An 8,599-nucleotide genomic window follows, 5' to 3' on the forward strand; every position below is an offset into this window, starting at 1 on the left:
CCAGGACACTCAGAATATGACTGTATTTGGAGATAAGGCCTTTAAAGAAGTAATTAAGGTTGGCCAGGCATGGTGGCTCATGCCTGTAATCCCAGCACTTTGGGAGGCTGAGATGGGCAGATCACTTGAGGTCAGGAGTTCTAGACCAGCCTGGCCAACACAGTGAAACCCCGTCTCAACTAAAAATACAAAAAAAAAATTAGCTGGGCATGGTGGCGAGTGTCTGTAATCCCAGCTACTCAGGAGGCTGAGGCAAGAGAATCACTTGAACCCAGGAGGTGGAGGTTGCAGTGAGCCGAAATTGCGCCACTGCACTCCAGCCTGGTGACAGAGCGAAACTCCGTCTCAAAATAAAATAAAATAAAATAAAAGGTAATTAAGGTTAAATGAGGTCTTAAGTGTAGGTCCTAATGTAAAATGAGTGGTGTCTTTATAAAATGAGACAGAAACACCAGGAGCATATGTGCACAGAGAAAAGACCACAGGAAGAGACAGCAAGAGGGCAGCCCCCTGCAAGCCGCAGGGAGAGGCCTCAGAGGAAACCAATCCCGCCAGCACCTTCACCTTTAACTTCCATTATCCAGAACGCTGAGAAAATAGATTTCTGTTGTTGAAGCCAGCCAGTCTGTGGTATTTTGTTATGGCAGCCCTAGCAAAATACAAGAGGGAGCCAACAGGAAGGCAAACTGGTTTAAAGGAAGCTGGAAGAAACTGCTCTATATAGTCAGTGATGAAAAGAGCACTCTGGAGTAAGATTGCTAAGTGAGATACACAACTGGATAGTGTCCTTCAGGTCTATAAAACTATAATCTTTGGGGTTATTTTCTTAGGCAAGAGTCATTTGCATCTTACCAGTTTTCTGCAAGTTGACATTCTTTTCTTTTTCGTTTATTTATTTTGAGACGGAGTTTTGTCGCCTAGGATGGAGTGCAATGGTGCAATCTCGGCTCACTGCAACCTCTGCCTCCCAGGTTCAAACAATTCTCCTGCCTTAGCCTTCCGAGTAGCTGGGATTACAGGCATGTGCCGCCATGCCTAGCTAATTTTTGTATTTTTAGTAGAGACATGATGGCCAGGCTGGTCTTGAACTCCTGGCCTCAGGTGATACACCCGCCTTGGCCTCCCAAAGTTCTGGGATTAAAAGCGTCAGCCACAGTGCTTGCTGTTTATTTAATTTTAATTTTAATTTTTGTTTATTGTCTTCTAAAAGTTGACATTCTTGAGACCTAATTAATAGCAAATAATAGGTCAAGCATAGTCACATCATACTGGAACAGAGTTTCTCAATGGTGACTATTTATTGATGTTTTCTCCTGGTCATGCGCTGCATAATGCTGTTTCAGTCAGTGATGGACCACATATGTGATTATGGTCCCTTAAGATTATGTTTTTTTGCTATACTTTCTCTGTGCTTAGATATATTAGATACATAAATACTTACCACTGTAGTATAATTGACTCTACTACTCAGTATGGTAACACGCGGTACAGGTTTGTAGCCTAGGAGCAGTAGGCTAGACTGTATAGCCTAGGCGTATAGTAGGCTAGACTATCTAGGTTTGTTTAAGTACATTCTACGATGTTCGCAGGATAACAAAATTACCTAATGATGCATTTCCCAGAATGTATCTCTGTTGTTAAGCAGTACATGGCTAACTCTCTGTTGCGGTGGTTGTCCCATACATTGTAAGGTGTTTAGCAGCATTCTTGGTCTCCACCCACTAGATGGCAGTAGTATCTGCTCTCCCATTCAATTGTAACAATCAAAAATGTCTCCAGACATTGTAAAAAAGTCCGCTAAGGAGTAAAATTGCCCCTGGTTGAGAACCACTATTCTGGTCTAACTTTGAATTTAATCTCCGAAGCAATCTTTTTGCCTTACTTCCAAGTTTTAGATAATTTTCATGACTGTTCAGATCCCTGCTGTGCCCCTCAACTACCTGTGTCTCCTTGGTCTATTTTTAACCTATCTGAGTTTCAATTTCTTCATCTGTAAGTTAAAGCAAATACTTCTTTACCTCAGAGATTTCCATGAGGATTAAGTGAATTACTATGTGCAAAACACAGACATCAGCGAATACTAGCCCCACACTTGGCCTCATAGTTGGTCATGGTGTCTTTTAAGACGCATGTTTATACACCTGTGGTCACAGAGGGCAGAGGGCACCCCTGAGGCCACTTGGTTGGCCAGGCACACACATCCAGGTCTGGGCTTTCAGGGGATTGCAGGCTGGTGCAGATTACCAAGAAGCCAGGACCCTGCAGCTGAGCTGGGCGCCTCCCTTCACACTCTAGGCAGGACAGAGGAGTGGGTGGCCTTGACAAGAGTTAGGGGACAAGAGGGGAGCCAATACCCTTTCCTTCACCCTTGGCCATCACTGCAGGCCAGCTCTCTTCTCTGCCCCTAACCTGATGTAATTATCAATCCCATCATTACTTTCTTCCAGTGCTCAGGGACCTGATGTGCCCCTTGCTGGAGGAACCCTTCTTGCTTTCTCTCTTGCGTTTGGCAATGTGGTACCAGAATATAGGGTCAGGAATTCCACATGAAAGTATAACTGGCATCTTTGTTGCTATCCTTCTACCTTCTACATCTGCTATTGAGAGGTGATCTTGTTGATGAACTGAGCTAATTTATGTGTGTGTTGTTAAAATAGGTTGTGGCTTGATAGGCGTTGAAGGAAAAGGAACTTTGATCGCCTTCACCTCATGGGGAGACAACTGCCTTTACTTGGAAAACCACTTTAAGATCAGCCTAGATCCCTCTGTGGGACTGCATTGTCCAGTAGAGAACATCCATGTCTAGGGGCCTGGGACTCTGGAAAGGGTTATTTTGGGGTTTCAGAGCAGTTCAGCCTAAGGGGGGGCACAGCTGTCTCCCATCTGTGGGGGTTAATTGCTTGCTCTCCATTCCCCGCCTTTTTTTTTTTTTTTTTTTGAGATGGAGTTTTGCTCTTTTGCCTAGGCTGGAGTGAAGTGGTGCGATCTTGGCTCACTGCAACCTCTGCCCCCCAGGTTCAAGCAATTCTCCTGCTTCAGCTTCCCAAGTAGCTGGGATTACAGGTGTCTGCCACCATGCCTGGCTAATTTTTGTATTTTTAGTAGAGACAGGGTTTTGCCACGTTCGCCAGCCTGGTCTTGAACTCCGGACCTCAGAAGATCCCCCCACCTTGGCCTCCCAAAGTGCTAGGATTACAGGCATGAGCCACCACGCCCGGCCCATTCCCTGCTTATTATAGAACACTAACAGGCAAACTGGGCTTGAGGTTCTGAGCCTGACACTGTTGCATAGTGGAGATGTGGCTGCTTGCAGGGAAAGGAGAATCAGGCCAGGGCATTCACATGGTGTCTTCTCTCCAGGCTTCTTGGCTCCCCTCTTTCATCCCAGCCTGTCTGGCTTCGCTGAATGAAAGCTCTATGAACATTGCTCATCTGTGATGATCGTGACTTGCCAGTCATGCTAAATGCTACACCAGGCAGTAGGGCTCCCGGTGGGATGAGGTGGGAGTTATGGGGCATCAGGGGAGGCTGTATGCAAAAGAAAGGGCGATGTGTCCTAGACCTACCACACCATTGGTCGACCCTGGGCAAGAAGACCTGAACCTCCCTGGATTTCAGTTTCCTCATGGATGAAATGGGGATACAAACACTGTCCTGTTTTCCTCCTAGATTGTGAGAATCAAGTACAAACATTTTTAGAAAGTGGGAACAGGACTTATGCTGTGATATTCTGAGAGAACTCAGGCTATTTTTTTTTTGAGGTGAAGGTTCACTCTTCTTGCCCAGGCTGGAGTGCAATGGTGTGATCTCAGCTCACAGCAACCTCCATTTCCTAGGTTCAAGCAATTCTCCTGCCTCAGCCTCCTGAGTAGCTGGGATTACGGGTGCCCACCACAACACCCAGCTAATTTTTTGTATTTTTAGTAGAGACAGGGTTTCACCATATTAGCCAGGCTGGTCTCAAACTCCTGACCTCAGGTGATCCACCCACCTTAGCCTCCCAAAGTGTTAGGATTACAGGCATGAGCCACCACACCTGGCCCAGGCTAATTTCTTATGGTGGCACATCACTCACCATTTAAAAAATATTAATGAGGCCGGGCGCGGTGGCTCAAGCCTGTAATCCCAGCACTTTGGGAGGCCGAGACGGGTGGATCACGAGGTCAGGAGATCGAGACCATCCTGGCTAACATGGTGAAACCCCATCTCTACTAAAAATACAAAAAAACTAGCCGGACGAGGTGGCGGGCGCCTGTAGTCCCAGCTACTCGGGAGGCTGAGGCAGGAGAATGGCGTGAACCCGGGAAGCGGAGCTTGCAGTGAGCTGAGAGCCAGCCACTGCACTCCAGTCCCGGCGACAGAGCGAGACTCCGCCTCAAAAAAAAAAAAAAATATATATATATATATTAATGAAGCCCTACTGTATGTCAGGCACTGTTCTAGGTGCTGATTATACAGCAGTGAACAAGACAGGCAAACATCCCTTGCTTCTTATGTTCTATTGCAGGGACACTGATGATAACAAAATAACTAAGGTAAATAATGTGTTAGAAGCCAGGTGCCTCCCACCTGTAATCTCAGCACTTTGGGAAGCTGAGGCAGAAGGATCGCTTGAGCCCAGGAGTTCAAGACCAGCCTGGGCAACATATATCTCTATAAAAAATAGAAAATTAGCCAGGCTTGGTGGCATGTGCCTGTAATCCCAGCTACTCAGCAGGCTGAGGTGGGAGGATCACTTGAGCCTGGGAGGTCAAGGCTACAGTGAACTGTGATGGTGCCACTGCAACTCCAGCCTTGGCAACAGAGTGAGGCCTTGTCTCAAAAAACAGTGTGTTAGTTGGTCATCAGTGGTGTGGAGAAAAAACAAGGAAGAGGGAGAAGAGGTGTAGTTGCTAGCTTCCAAAAGGACCCTCACCTCTTAGGATCTTATCCCTTGTGTAGCCCCTCCCACAGTGTACCAGGGTTGGTCTGTGTGACCAATAGTAGATGACCCAGGTGATAGTCTCTCCTAAGACCAGGTTATAGAGGACTGCGGCTCCCTCTCTCTCTGATCACTCGCTATTTGGGAGCTGGTTGCCATGCTGTCAGAATCTATGGAGAGGCCCCTGGTGAGGACCTCCGGTACACAGCCCAAAGCCAGCAAGGACATGAGGCTTGCCAGCAACCACATGAGTGAGCTGGAAGTGGGTCCTCTTGCCTCAGATGACTGCAGCCCTGACTGCCAGCTGACTACAACCTCATGAGGAACCCTGAGTCAGAACCTTGGAGAAAGCCTTTTTCTCATGCCCTACAGTTGAGAATGTAGATTGAATGTGCTCTGTGCTGTGACTGCTGTTATTAGGCACTGTGAGAAGTGCTTTATGTACACTCTCATGTAATCCTAATAGCCATGCTGAGGGTACCATTATTATCTCCATTTTATACACCAAGGCTCAGAGGCTAATTCACCTTTCCAAATCCTCCAGCTAATAAGTGTCCAAGCTGGGACTCAAACTTGGGCCTTTTAGCTGTGCTGCTATTCTACCTCTCCCTTGCTCTTTCCAGACCAGGCTTGGGACATAACACTAACACCCTTTTCCTTTCATTTCATCTCTTGTCCTTCAGTCATTCCTAAACATTCCTTGAGTTCCTTGGCTCCGGCCACAGTCCTCTCTCCCTTTCCCCTCTGGAGCATCAAATAGTGGTTACAGTATCCACAGGGATGGCTTATGCCATTTCACAGTTCCTGGAATCCACTTTTCCCTTCTCATGAAGCTTCAGCAAGCCATTCTCATCATGGGTTGCTTGTTTTCCTATTTGCTGAAACATCCATTCTCTGCTCCTCATCTGTTTCTTTCAAGGAAACCTGATCCGTGCAAATTACATTTCCTAAACTCCTTTGCCAATTTGTTTCAAGAGAGGTTCAGCCAATGAGAGGCCCCTGTGGAAGACTGGCGGGTGGGTGGCACAGAGGAGGCAGGTATTTCTGCCCTCCTTTTCTCCCCTCCCTCATTCCCTTCAGGCACCATCTCCAGCAGTGATTGGGCTTCCTCCGTGGCTCCACCTCTTGCTGGACAGACTACTGTGGTTTCAGCCTTTGCTCCTGGACTCTGGTAACACCCTTTTCCTTCTGTTCCTCTGTGCATAGTTATGGTAAATGCAACTTTCTGCATTTCTTAATTTTGAGTTTGTCTTATTCTCCCTGGTAGCTCTTTCAGTCCTTCTATCACCTTTTTCTTTTTTTTTTTTTTTTTTTTTTTGAGACGGAGTCTTGCTCTGCCACCCAGGCTGGAGTGCAGTGGCCGGCTCTCAGCTCACTGCAAGCTCTGCCTCCCGGTTCACGCCATTCTCCTGTCTCAGCCTCCCGAGTAGCTGGGACTACAGGCGCCCGCCTCGTCGCCCGGCTAGTTTTTTGTATTTTTAGTAGAGACGGGGTTTCACCATATTAGCCAGGATGGTCTCGATCTCCTGACCTCGTGATCCGCCCGTCTCGGCCTCCCAAAGTGCTGGGATTACAGGCTTGAGCCACCGCGCCCGGCTCTATCACCTTTTTCAACAAATTCCCTGCACTGGATTTTTCTCTGTGAATTGCCGGATCTAGGTTTTGTTTGTGAGGCTGGACCCCAGCTGATATTCGTATCTGTACTTTGGACTTTATTGCCATTTTAAATTGTTCTTTCTCAGATATCTTCAACTACAGGATTCTGCTTTCTGATTACAATCTCCAGTTATTTAATCTCAGGTCTTTTCTTCTATTTATCATGTTTGCTCTGTTCACCCACCCATTCTTCCACCCACTTACTCATCAACCTATCAAGGAAAAAGTCAAACTCTGTAAAATATTTAAAGTTTTATTCTGAGCCAAATATGAATGAACGTGGCTCCAAGGCACAGTGTCAAAAGGTCCTGAGAATATGTGCCCAAGGTGGTTGGGTTATAGCTTGGTTTTTTTTTGTTTGTTTGTTTTTGAGATGGAGTCTTGCTCTGTCGCCCAGGCTGGAGTGCAGTGGTGCCATCTCAGCTCACTGCAAGCTCCGCCTCCCAGGTTCACACCGTTCTCCTGCCTCAGCCTCTTGAGTAGCTGGGAGTACAGGCGCCCGCCACCACGCCCGGCTGATTTTATTTTTATTTTATTTTTATTGTATTTTTAGTAGAAATGGGGTTTCACCGTGTTAGCCAGGATGGTCTCGATCTCCTGACCTTGTGATCCGCCCGCCTTGGCCTCCCAAAGTGCTGTGATTACAGGTGTGAGCCACCGCACCCAGTCACAGCTTGGTTTTATATGTTTTAGGGAGACATTAAGACATTAATCAATACATGTATACATGTGAGGTATACATTGGTTTGGTCCAGAAAGGTGTGACAACTTGAAGGGGAGAGGGTGCTTGCAGGTCATAGGTGGATTCAACAATTTCCTGATTGGCAATTGGTTGAGAGTTATTATCTGAAGACCTGGAAGCAATAGAAAGGAGTGTCTGGGTTAAGATAAGGGGTTGTGGAGACCAAGGTTCTTATTACATAGATCAAGTCTCATAGGTAGCTTAGAGATTGTAGATGCAAATATTTCCTGTACAGACCTTTAAACGGGTGTTAGACTCTCAGTTAATCTCTTCAGGGATTTGGAGGGCTTGGAAAAGGAAAGATCCACTTATGTTAAAAGAGAGTTTTGGGCGGGGTGCGGTGGTTCACGCCTGTAATCCCAGCACTTTGGGAGGTTGAGGCAGGCAGATCACGAGGTTAGGAGATCCAGATCATCCTGGCTAACAGGGTGAAACCCTACCTCGATTAAAAATACCAAAAAAAAAAAAAAAAAAAAAAAAGCCGGGCGTGGTGGCATTCACCTATAGTCCCAGCTGCTCTATAGGCTGAGGCAGGAGAATCACTTGAACCTGAGAGGCAGAGGTTGCAGTGAGCCAAGATTGCACCACTGCACTCCAGCCTGGGCAACAAAGTGAGACTCCGTCTCAAAAAAAAAAAAAAGATTTTTTACAGATGTAAATTCTCCCCCACAAAAGAAAGCTTTGCAGGGCTATTTCAAAATATAGCAAGGAAACATATTCTGGAGTAAAATATTTTTAATTTCCTTCTTTATCTATCATGTGATGTTATACTAGCCTCAGGCTGGAATTTGGTATCTTATTGTTACAAATAATCTGTTTTATCAGTCTTAATACTTGTTTTAATGTCAGTGCTAGTCAGTTGTGCCTGAACTTGAAACCGCCATTGCAAAATTATAACTGAGAAAATTATTACAATGCAAGAGATTTGACCCAACTAACTCCACCTTGCTTCTAACCTCCAAGCTGTCCTTGTTCATTCCTGGGCGTAGGCTGAACTAACTTTGGGGGAAACTTAGTTTTATAGTTTAACTTTGAAACAAGGACGATAATAGCCCTTTCCCAAAACAAACCCCCTTCCTGCCTGGGGACTAGACTGCGTTTACAGAACCAACAACTTAGCCGCAAGATTAGAAATCATGGTTTAGGAGTCATGCAGCTGAAGGCGGCCAGATTCTGAACCTCCCCAAATTGCTCCTGGGGATAACATCACTATTGTAAAATCTAAGATCAGTGCTTGAGATACTTTGCAGACCCTGCACTCAGTGGATCAGCTGGCACCA

The sequence above is a fragment of the Trachypithecus francoisi genome, unplaced genomic scaffold, assembly GCF_009764315.1.
Source record: "Trachypithecus francoisi isolate TF-2019V2 unplaced genomic scaffold, Tfra_2.0 Lachesis_group16, whole genome shotgun sequence".
NCBI lineage: Eukaryota > Metazoa > Chordata > Mammalia > Primates > Cercopithecidae > Trachypithecus > Trachypithecus francoisi.